The following is an 11,722-nucleotide window of genomic DNA, read 5'->3' as shown; positions in this document are numbered from 1 at the left end:
TTTCATTTTCTAACTTTTAATTAGATAAAAATTTTTACTGATTGGTTACTCACAACTGTGTTAGTAAATCATCCTTTGGGTCTTAAAAACTAGATCCTGTTTATGGACACTGTATTAAGTTTAACTGGTTTATTGCTTAACAATCACAAAAAACACAGAGATTTGAACCCAACATGCCTATAATTCTTCTGAATCACGTATCTAGCTTTTGGCCACAGATGGTATTTTCCCACATAGTATACAATTTGGGCAATGATTCCTCCTTCCCAATTATAGATGCAGCATGTGTTATTTTTATTATGAATGTGGCGAGGCCTGGGTCACACAGAGTTAGAACTGAAATAGTACATTACAAACACCATCATTTCCAATCAGCCAAGATCTGGCTTGGGCCAGCAGGAAGCATGCAACTGGATCCCTTGCACTGTGTGAATTAGGAATACCTTTCTCTCCATCTGTAGGCTTCCCCTAAGCATATTTAGAACACATGAAAAAACCTACTAGACCCAAGTGACATTTGACCTGCATAGATTCAAGGACACATTTCACTATCCCTCTGTAATGAACTAGGACTGACCCTATTGATGACACAGTAGTTATACAGATTCTACACATGCTTGGAATACACAGCAATCCTCTCTCCTGGCTCCACTTCTATATTTCTAATAATTGCTAGAGGCTGGGGCAGCTGCTCATCATGTGCTGAAGTCTGTGTCTGTCTGGAAGAAGGATTTGTATTGGCACACTTTCTAGCCTGTACACGTTTTAGACTTCAGCATGACATTTATCACAGGCCTCAATGACACCTTCACTATAGAAGAAGTCAAAATTTCTCTTTCTAAAAATACAGCACTTTGATTAAAGAGTGGAAATAAAGTCTAGAGTACACGTAAATGCAGATAAGTAAGTTGGTAGAATAAGGGTTATACTAGCTCTGGGGGCTAGCAGGGTCCAGTTGGAACAACTAAAACAAGGGCCCCCAACCTATGGGTTAACCAAGGGCTGTAATTGGTTATTTGGTAGCCTCATATGGACTGGCAGCCTACAGGAGGCTCTGTTTGGCAGTACATGTGGTCTTTATGCATCCAAAACTTGCCTACATTTAGAAATTCAAAAATAAACACCTACTTTGAGTCCACTGGGAGCAACATCAAAGGGGGTGGTGAGCAACATGTTGCTCATGAGCCACTTGGGGATCAATGACCTAAAGGGTCACTGGTAATGGGTGAGCTGATGCTGAAAGAATGGAAGTAGATGGATGCATAGGCCCCCCTGGCAGTTGTAGGTAAATCATGACTTCTGTTGTTACTGTCTGTGTTCTTTTTAACAGTTTGACTGTACTTTGCAAAGGGCAGGATCTATCCATCCAGTAATGCACTATATTAATGGGTATAGGATGTAGGTGAGACATTCTGCCCCCCCATAATTCCACCTTTGGCAAACAGTAGGGACAAGACAGGGCTGTTAATTGTCTTTATCACAGTTAGTCTAAATATACATAAGGGAGAATACAATTTGTCTCTCATGAGTCCAGATTATGCTGCACATAAATGCTGAAAGGCCTCTAACTTATAGCTACCTTTAATGCAATATACAGTAGACCTTATGAACGGGTGTACTCAAAAATCATGATTACCACTGTTACATTGGCCCCTATAACAACATGGGGTGCCACTCCTACATACACTTTTCATTTGTATTGTATCATGAATACGTTTATATACAGAGAGGGCACTGTGCCCTGTTTCTAGCTATTCTTTATTTCTTCCTTATTTCACTCCACCATGAAAAACAAGAGGTAAGGGAAAATGGAAAGTAGGACTTTCAGATTTGTTTGTTTTCTGCTCTTTAATGTCACCCGTTAAACCGCTGACAAAAGGCTGATGGTCCAATGATTGATTTTACAGCCCAAGGTTATTTAGGCTCTGCGGTTCTGCATATGGCTCATAGAATAATAGCAGTTCATTTTTAAAGTACTATTTTGCTATAAGCCCCTTTGTATGAATGGGTTTAATTTACTGTGTAATTACTGTATACATTTAAACATTAAATCCTGCAAATGAAGAGTGTGAAAACACGGAATCAGTTCAGAGGGCTTGTCTCCCATATCACTATTACTGATAATACACTAGCATCAGTGCATGCAGATAGAGTCGGGACAGCTCCTCTCTTGGCACAGATCTCTGCTGATTGTCTTCTGCCCTGATTCCTGAAATCCATATGTTTATTTGATGTTCCTAGGAATATGAATAGTTTTCCGATTCCTGTTTTGGCTGCCGTCATATAACACCAGCAATATAAAACTCCCCCAGCTTAGGCAATTAGTATAAATCTCTGTAACCTTTATTGGAAAAGACTCGCCATGTTATTGTTATCTAAGAAAATGCTTGTGCTAATTAATCTTCCGATACAAGGCTTTTACATGGGCTTTCAAAACCAAATATTACTGCGCATTGAAACTCATCCATGTAATCAAGCAAATTAATCATTGTGGTCTTAAATAATTCAAAGGGAAACGAAATTCATATCCTATGGAAAAGGAAGTTATTAAATTATTTTGTGAGAAACATTGCTTTGAAAATACTTTGATGTGATACTGTAGAGCTTCAAAGCCAACATTTTTGAAAAGCTGAAATTCTTTGTATATACACTCAGAGAATTATAGCTTTAAAAGTATCTTTACACCAGCTACTAACAACGAGAGGATCCAGCAAACTGACCTCAGAGAAAATGTTTGATTTAAATGCCAGCTGTGGCTTAGATCCCGTCTTTGTATATTCTACTTTTATATTTTATTTCTTCCCAGTGTGTGGAGATACTCTTCATTGTTAACTGCCGAGTGTGCCGCTGTTCAAAAAAACAGATAAGTAACTAAAATAACGAAGCGGTTTGTGTAATATTAACAAGTGCAACTAAGTTTATATGCATAGCACTAAAAACTGTAAGGGTGGTTCTACCCCTTCAAGCTCACTCTGAACGTGTCCTTTTCCCTTCAGGCCCTGTTCATTTCGCCTCTTTTCATCCACTGTAGCTACTGTAATACAGAATGGAACAAATTGTAATTACAGGTTAAGCTGTCCCAGCTGTAGAGATGCTGGAAATTTAGTAGCCTAATATTAGAGTTATTAATAACAATATGGAGTTAATACTCCATTAATACACAAATGTCAAACTTCCAAAGGTTTTCCCATGTTTTTATAAACTGCTGCTTTCTAAATGCCAATTTAACACCAACATATACTGTATATGAACCCCTTATACACAAATTTGGAGTGAAGCCTTTTGAATCTGAATTTCTTTTTATGGCAGTTAAAAGAGAAGGAAAAGTAAAATTACTAGGGGTGTTAAAATGTTAGGCACCCCTCAGTTATTGCATTCGCTTACCTGTTAGGAGAAAACCGCACCACCCTGGGGTAGCTGCAAACGAGTGATCCTCTTCCTCCAGTCTTCTTTATTCACGATCCTGGAGTCGGCTTTTTCACTTTGCACAGTGACTGCACCCTTCCTTCTCTTTCCTTCCTTTAGTCACTTCTTTGTGGGGTATATGTTGTTTTAAGTTGTATGATTTCTCACATTGACATTTACTTTACACAGATCTGATTGTCACATTGCACAGATCAGGGTCAGACTGCGCTGGCAGGATACTGAGAAAAAACGCAGTGGGCATTGGCTGACCCAGACATGAGCACCGCCACTAACTTAGCCTTTCCCCCTCACCCCCTAGGAACGTGACGCAAGCTAAAGAATGCGGCGAGGTGTGTAATATGGCAAGGGTAGTGGAGGGGTGGAGGGTAGAGTAGGCCTGTGTGCTGGGAAGTTTCCAACTGCGGTGAGGGCCCACGAGGTGGCAGCCCCAGTGATCCGGGACATCCCAGTCCAACACTGGTACAGCTTCTAGGGAGAAGGATAGATTGTATTAAGTAAATGTTGTTTATAGTTCATTTACCAGGTGGCGCTGTTAAGCAGTGAAAGTCCTCATAATAGGCTACAAGGGAGAGAAAGCAGGGTACCACTTCCACTTTGGTCAGTAGGAGAAACAAGTGACTGATGCCAGGGAGCCTGAGATCTGACACCTCAGAAAGGTACCAAACAGAAAAGTTAGTTAGGATAAATAGTGACAGGCTAGATTTGTGGAGCTAGCTGTAGTCGCTGAAAGTTAGTGACAGGTTAGTGAGATGAGCAGCCTCCAACAAGGAGTTCAGAAAGGGACCAGTGCCCAGAAAGGGACCCAGCAGAGAGGCTAGGATAAGTAGCCTCAAACGCAAGGCTGACCTATGTGCTGAAAGTCTGTGAGAAGATACCGTGTCCCTGAAAGGAAGAAAGGAGCTGGGAAGTAGGCACCAGGCTAGGGCCTTGTGGACTGGGATACCTTATGCTGGTCATATTGTTTGTTTGGGAATTTGTGTGACAGTGTTTGCAAATAAGAGTTAATCTGTAACACTGTGTAAACATTTTCAATACTAAAGTGTACTATAAGTTCTCCTGGTGTGTGATGGTGGTGCAAGTACTAGCTGGCCATGTGATTTATGAAGTTATATGGCAGTACAGGTATCGGACCCCTTATCCGGAAACCCGTTATCCAGAAAGTTCCAAATTACGGAAATCCCATCTCCCATAGACTCCATTTTAATCAAATAATTCAGAATTTTAAAACTAATTTCCTTTTTCTCTGTAGTAATAAAACAGTACCTTGTAATTGATCCCAACTAAGATATAATTAATCCTTATTGAATGCAAAACAATCCTATTAGGGTTAATTAATGTTTTATTGATTTTTTAGAAGACTTAAGGTAAGGAGATCCAAATTACGGAAAGACCCCCTTATCCGGAATACCCTTGGTCCCGAGCATTCTGGATAACGGGTCCTATACCTGTACATTGCAAATAATAATTATGAAAATCTGTAAGATGAGGACATATTATTTCAATTAGCTACAGGTAATACATATGTGAAAAGCAGAGGCAGATTTGACCTTCCACATCTGTATTACAAAACTATTATTATATATATAGGTGCCTCCATGACACCTGCAGTTATCCAAACAGTTCCAAGGCTAAGGGTCTGTCTATCAGAGTCAACTCTGATAGACAGTAATCTGCTTTCAGTATAACCCCTATAAATGCTGAGTGACAGTCATAATCCCCTTTATTCCATCTGTGGCTTCCTGGCACTTAGAAATGAGACTTTTTTAGAGTAATATAACAAAAGGTGCTACACAACTTTGCCCCTTTATTTAAATTACCTGTAATGTTAGTTAAAAGGTAAATAACAATAAGTCAGATCCAACTTATACAGCCAGCCTTGGCTTGGAACTGCTCAGGTCACTTACTGCAGCAACCAAAAATATAATTGACCGCAATAACAACGTCATTATTTTTCTAGTCTGGCCCACTAAAAACATGCAATATATACAAATTGCAAGATGTACTTGAATAGTAACGTCTATATCATAATCATACAAAAATGTGGATTTTAAAATAAACGACCTCTTTGAAACTTGAATTCAAAAGGTTGCCCTTGGAATGAAATTCAGCAAGGGGTTCGGCTAAAGCAGCAAGGACCCAAGCATTTCCATTTAGTGATAATGGAAAGAGATAAATATTTATAACGAACCTGAGTTATAGGAATGATTTCACTCATACCCGTCGTACGATCGTGATTTGCTTGATGGGATGCACAACAAAAGCTGTTAGAATAAGAACGGAGAATAAAGCTTGCTCGCTAATAAAAACATGACAGGCAATATGAAAGCCTATGATGATCTTGAAAGATTTAATCGACTTTAGGGTGCTAGAATAGCTCAACATTTCATATCTTTTTTTCTTTGTGAATTAAAAAGAAAACTGCAGGTTCCAAACCATTAGACGGCACTGATAGAAAAGACGGTATTTAGAAAATCATTCTGACAGTTAAGACGTTTGTTAAAAGTAGCAAATCATATAGTAGCAAGCAGCACAGCTATGAGAAAGCACTTCCACTATGGGCCATGCCTGTGCCCCAGTGCAAGGAACAACAGTGAATAATGCTATAAAGTACATGGGAGATTGTAAATTTCGTTGACGTGCTATGAATCTGCGGCACGCGACTAATTAGTGTTGTACGTGCGATACAGAAAGAATACATATTATGAAGTCTGTACTATGAAGTCAGTTATATGCTGTGGGTTAACTGCCTACATAACCTATTAGGGTGATCAGGGTTGGACTGGGGGGTGAAGGGCCCACCGGGGCTCCTGTCCCAGGGGCCCTGCAGGTGCCCCCAGCCAGGCGCGTCCTCTAACCCGCCCTCGCAGGGGCCCCCCTAACCCCCCTCGCAGGGCCCCCCACCCGACGTCCTCCTCCGAGCGCGTAAATTTGATGCGTCGGCATGCCGCCCCGCCACACCAAAATATTAAAGTTTATTGCGCATACGGAGCAATGGGGACCTCTCCCCCACTGCTCCGTATGCGATTGAAAAGGGCCGCGCATGCGCAATCGCGAGTTCGCGCATGCGCGGGGAGCGTTCGCCGTTCGCGCATGCGCAGGGGGGCGCGACAGAGAGGGGGCGGCCTCGGGGCGCCCGGCCAACAAATCCGGCCCTGGTCGGGAGGGAAAGCACCGGCAAGAGTCGGGTCCTAGTCCGACCCTGAGGGTGATGGTCCATGGTGAGATTAGTCACCCGTACTTAATCTTGGCTACCGTGGGTGACTAATACCCCCCTAAATGCCTTTCCACCTGCAATACAGTGAATTGCCGGTGGAAAGGCAGACACGTCTTTCTTTTCACACAAAGTTTATTCTTGCAGGCAACTTCTTGCAACTGGAAAATGAAGCAATGTGTATGCCTTTCCACGAGTGATTCACCTTATTGCTGGTTGGAAGGCCTTTCAGGAAGATTGGTCACCTGCAGAAGACAAGATTTAACCTCGGACTGATGAAACCTATTACATTGCCACGCCAAGATTATCCTAAACCTCTGCTGTCTGAGGGAAATAATTTTTCTGGCCTATATGATGGAGGGCTAATAATGGAAGCCAGTGTTAACCCCCCCTGCTTTTAAAGCGCACTCACTTCAAACATGTTATCACAAGAATTTTAAGTCCATACCCACATTAATGGTGGTAGCACACCAAAAAAACAAATGGTTGGTGCTCACTGCAGTGATATCACCCATCACTGAGCCAGACTTTAGTGCATGCCCACAAGGTAGACCCGCAGGCCGCCAGTTGGACAGCACTGTCCAACCATGAGATTTGGAGAATACATTGCCTTGTCTATTAAGGTCATCAACAACCTACAAAATAAATAGGCAGTCACTGAAGCCTTAGTGTTGGTACCGTATATTAAAGGCTAAATGCACTTTATAACCTGTCTGCCCAACATCTTATTGCCACATGAAGGGTATTAATATGATGGTGGTCTTCCCTCTGCAGCTTTGAGTCTTTACTCAACTGGGAAGGCTTTCCGTCAGATTTTGCAATATTATTGGTGAGATTTTTTCCATTCAGCCACAATAGCAGTGATGGGGTTGGGGATCAGGCCTGGCTTGCCATGGGCATTCAGCTGAATTGGGATCATGGCTCTATGCATGTCAATCTCATTCCCCCAGTGCAAAGGCATTCTGTATGGACCTTTCTTTGGAGATTGGGGGGCATTGCCATGCTGCAATAGGAAAGAACTATTGGAATCACTGAATTGTCAAAAACATCACTGTATTCTGTAGCCTTAAAGCTTGCTTTCAATGAAACTATCGGACTTATTCCAACCCCAGACTATTATTCCACCTCCAGCATATTCTACTATTGGCATTATGCATTTAGGTAGTGTTCTCCTGGCCTCAGCCAAAACCAGAATGTTCTGTCAGACTGCTTGACGTTGAAATGCCATATGTAAGGTAGATGTGTATATGCGTGAAAGCTGCCATATTGATTTGCCCTTCTGCACAGTAAACTATGATATGTATGTATGTATGACCTCTAAGGATGAAGTTCTGCTGTGGTCTATAAACAATACCACAGTCAAGGCACAAATATGAATGCTTCAGATGAATATAGATGAACCAATTGCAAGCCAAAATGGGATCAGCACATTCAACAAAAGTGCAATTCATTGGTATGGTATTAATAAAGCTCAATTGAAATAAAGAATTCAGTACCAAGGACAGTGGCTGCGAGTTTTAATGATCAGTCAGAAAAATATGAAAGCTGATTTCTAGACATAATCCCAATTAAATTTTATTGTTGTTTATCATTCTTAATAACTATACTTCTGACATAATCAATACACAAAATCCTAGTTTACCTTTCTTTTTTTTTCCTTTTTGTGCTTTATTTTTCAGTAAACAAGTTCTCCACTCAGCACCTTCTAACAGGAAGAAAAAGAGAGAAATGTAACTCCTGCCCTTGGAAGCTGCTTCATTATTTATGAGCGAATAACAGGGTAGAGAAGAGCATAAACAAAATACTGTAGCAGAATCGCACTGTTCGGGCACAGATCTGATTTCCTTGAAGGAATTTGTTCTTGTTTAGGTACACGAAGCACGATGTATTTACCCGGGAACATTATTTTCTGTAATATTATTTTCTTTCTAATTGATTATCTTATTCTGTTATCTGTAGTCACAATACAGGCGAGTGTGCAACATGAGACAAGAGTCATTTCCAACCTGTTCCCGTGGAACCTAACACCAGGTAGTAAGCCTCTGAAGTTTCTTTGCATGCTGAGCATTGCCTTACATACTGCACAAAAAAAGAAAAGCCTTCGCTTTTAACCTGACTGGCTTTGAAGAAGTGGATCAGGCAGTTTCATGGCTTTTCAAGGTAATCCAATAAACAATGACTTTTAAATGTAGGGTTCATATTTACCACTCATTCACAGGCGCAGGATGTCTCATCATCCAATAAATTGATGAGTAGATGTGAGCACTTAGCAAGCATATGAATCCATTTGAACAGATAAACATCATACACTGTTTAGTCATAGCAGTTGCTTCATTAGCAGCCTTTCCACTTGCAAGGACTGATCTCTTACCCAAGTACTGTCGGCACACTGCGGCTTGCATAATTACAGTTCTCATGTCTGTTTAATCAGGGAATAAGGTAGATGCTGGCAATGTGATGACTTGTTTGGTTTCTTGCAAGACCATTTGGATTATTTAAAGCAATGTAATAGTTGATGCTTAATGGGTCCATAGTAAAGTTACTTTGAAGTTCTCTCACCAGGAGAGAGGAAATGCTTTAGTTGAAGCTTTTGATATCTGTATTCTTAAACAGTCTGCAGCATGCAAAGCCTTATAATTTGTGCAATAGGAACCAATGCTTTTTAAGCTAGTGATGCACATAAAGGGAAAGTACTGCTCATCATCAAACGCAGGGTTACCTTGGTTATCGAAAATGTTTGCATCTTTCCTTGAACGTCAGCAATGATGTACATTCCAATTTTGCAGTGTGAATATTCCCATTGTTTAAAAACATAGATACCAGAATGTTATACTGAAAACTGCAAGCAGCACCTTATATACTGTCTATTTAGAGATTTAAGGGTAACTAAGTATAGCACCCAACAGGTCTTAAAAAATAAATATATATAGATATAAAGCTGATCTGATCTGGTCATTTGATGGGATCATTACAGAAATGTGACCCCATGCTTTTCTGTGTTTGTGATGACATCCCTGAGCCACTACAAGATTATCTATTTCCTTGAAACATTTGTATACTATTATTATTCCTTATTAATTCATTCTACCCCCTGCAAAGTAGTTTTCTTACTCCTGTAGCATAATGATATATAACCAGTAGTTTGAAAAACTATAATTTTGGTCCCTTTCAATACAGTACAGGTATAGGAGCTGTTATCCGGAAACCCGTTATCAAGAAAGTCACGAATTACAGGAGGGTCATCTTCCACAAACATTGTTATAAGCAAATAATTCTAATATTTAAAAGTGATTTCCTTTTTCTCTGTAATAATAAAACAGTACCTTGTACTTGATCCCAGCTAAGATATAATTAATCCTTATTGGAGGCAAAACAATCCTCTTGGGTTTCCTTAATGTTTAAATGATTTTTAGCAGACTTGAGGTCTTGTGATATAAATTATGGAAAGACCCCCTATCTAGAAAACTTTCAAACAGAGCTCAGACAGAGCTGTCAAGTCAAAAGGCTGATATTAGCAGTTAAAAACTGCTAGTATATCAGAAGCAGCTAAAAATAGAAAGTGAGTGTAAAATGCTAAATTATTCAGAGAAGTACATTTACATCACTTAACTTTTTGGGGTTTAGATGTCCTTCAGTATACGCAGAAACATCATCTGACAGATACAATCTATCTGCAAAGAGAAACCACATAACCAAAGCAATGCCAGCAGATGAACATTTACAGTACAAACCCATTTATCACAGGTAGAGTTAATCATGTCCACTGACCAACATTTATTTTGTATTTTCACTAAATAAGATGCCGACCATACCCAGCAATATATGTATGTTATAGCTATTAGCTGCCAGCACAATGTAAGATAGTTGTATTTCATAGGGAAAGAGCAATAAGACACTGTGGACTGTGAAAGTGAGTGCAGATATGCACCAAATATTATTTAAAGCTTTATAAATAGTTTGATACAAGCTCAAAGGGGTCCATAAAACTTTATTCAGGGTGGTCTGGCACAGAACTAGAAAAGTGAACTGCAAGCCAAATGTTGTCATCCACATATGAGACTCTCATGATCAGTGATGAGCATAATCTGTCCTATTTTGCTTACCCGAAAAATATGCGAATCCACTGGAAAATTTGTAAAACGGTAAAAATTTGTGCAAAATGCATTGGAGGCTATTTTCCATGGTGACCTCTTCCGTGCAGCATTTAGTCTGTGGCCTTTTTTTCGTGACAAGTTATTTCATGCATAATACATTGGGTTTTAGGGGTGTTTGTTTCCTTGTTTTTCTGCAGTGACTTCTTCTGCACAGAATATATTGGGATCTATGGGTGTTTTGTCACCATGTTTTTCAAAAAGTTTACAGAGGGCAATGTTTATATTTTATAGTTTTTTGGGTGGGTCTCACAATTAAATGGTTTCAATCTGAAGAGCAATGCATATACTTGTAAGCTCTATTTCAGCTCAATAACTGCCTTCCCAGACTAGTACCAGTAGCACATGGGTTACACTGTACTCTCTCACACAGAATGGGCCTTTGCTAAGTGGAAGCAAAATAACAAGTGTTTATTGAACATCCACAGGGTTTACTTACAATTCAGCTTCTCAGAGGCCAGTGATACAGGCAATACCACATACAGAGTGTAATACAGGCTGACACTCCCCTGAGGACAGACTGGGCAGGAGTCTCAATTCACCTCGGCAATACCCCATAGTAGTGGATCCCCTCAGGGAATTCTCTATCCTGATTCCCTATCCACTGGGACCCCTACACTACAGGCAAAAACTACCAGTACCGCTCTTCCTTCTGGGCTTTTTCTGGGCCTGTGCCGAGGCTCACAGCAACATCCACCATGTTCCCCATATTTCTCCCATTCAGATGATCAGAAGCCAAACAGGAAGAAAAAACGCTGAGCTCTGTAAAGAAAGTTCCCATAATGCCTCACTCCTGCACCGAGACCCAGACCAAGTGTACATGCTCAGTTAGTTAGACTATAAGTCAACTTCCTGCTGATTGGCTCATATCCACATTCCTAAGGGGGGGTGAGTTCTTAGCATTCTTGAGGGAGGGGGGGAGCAGGAGAGGGGA

This window comes from Xenopus tropicalis, chromosome 5 (assembly GCF_000004195.4).
Source record: "Xenopus tropicalis strain Nigerian chromosome 5, UCB_Xtro_10.0, whole genome shotgun sequence".
Taxonomy (NCBI): Eukaryota; Metazoa; Chordata; class Amphibia; order Anura; family Pipidae; genus Xenopus; species Xenopus tropicalis.
The sequence above is the reverse complement of the archived record's forward strand: the minus strand, read 5'-3'. Positions refer to the sequence as shown.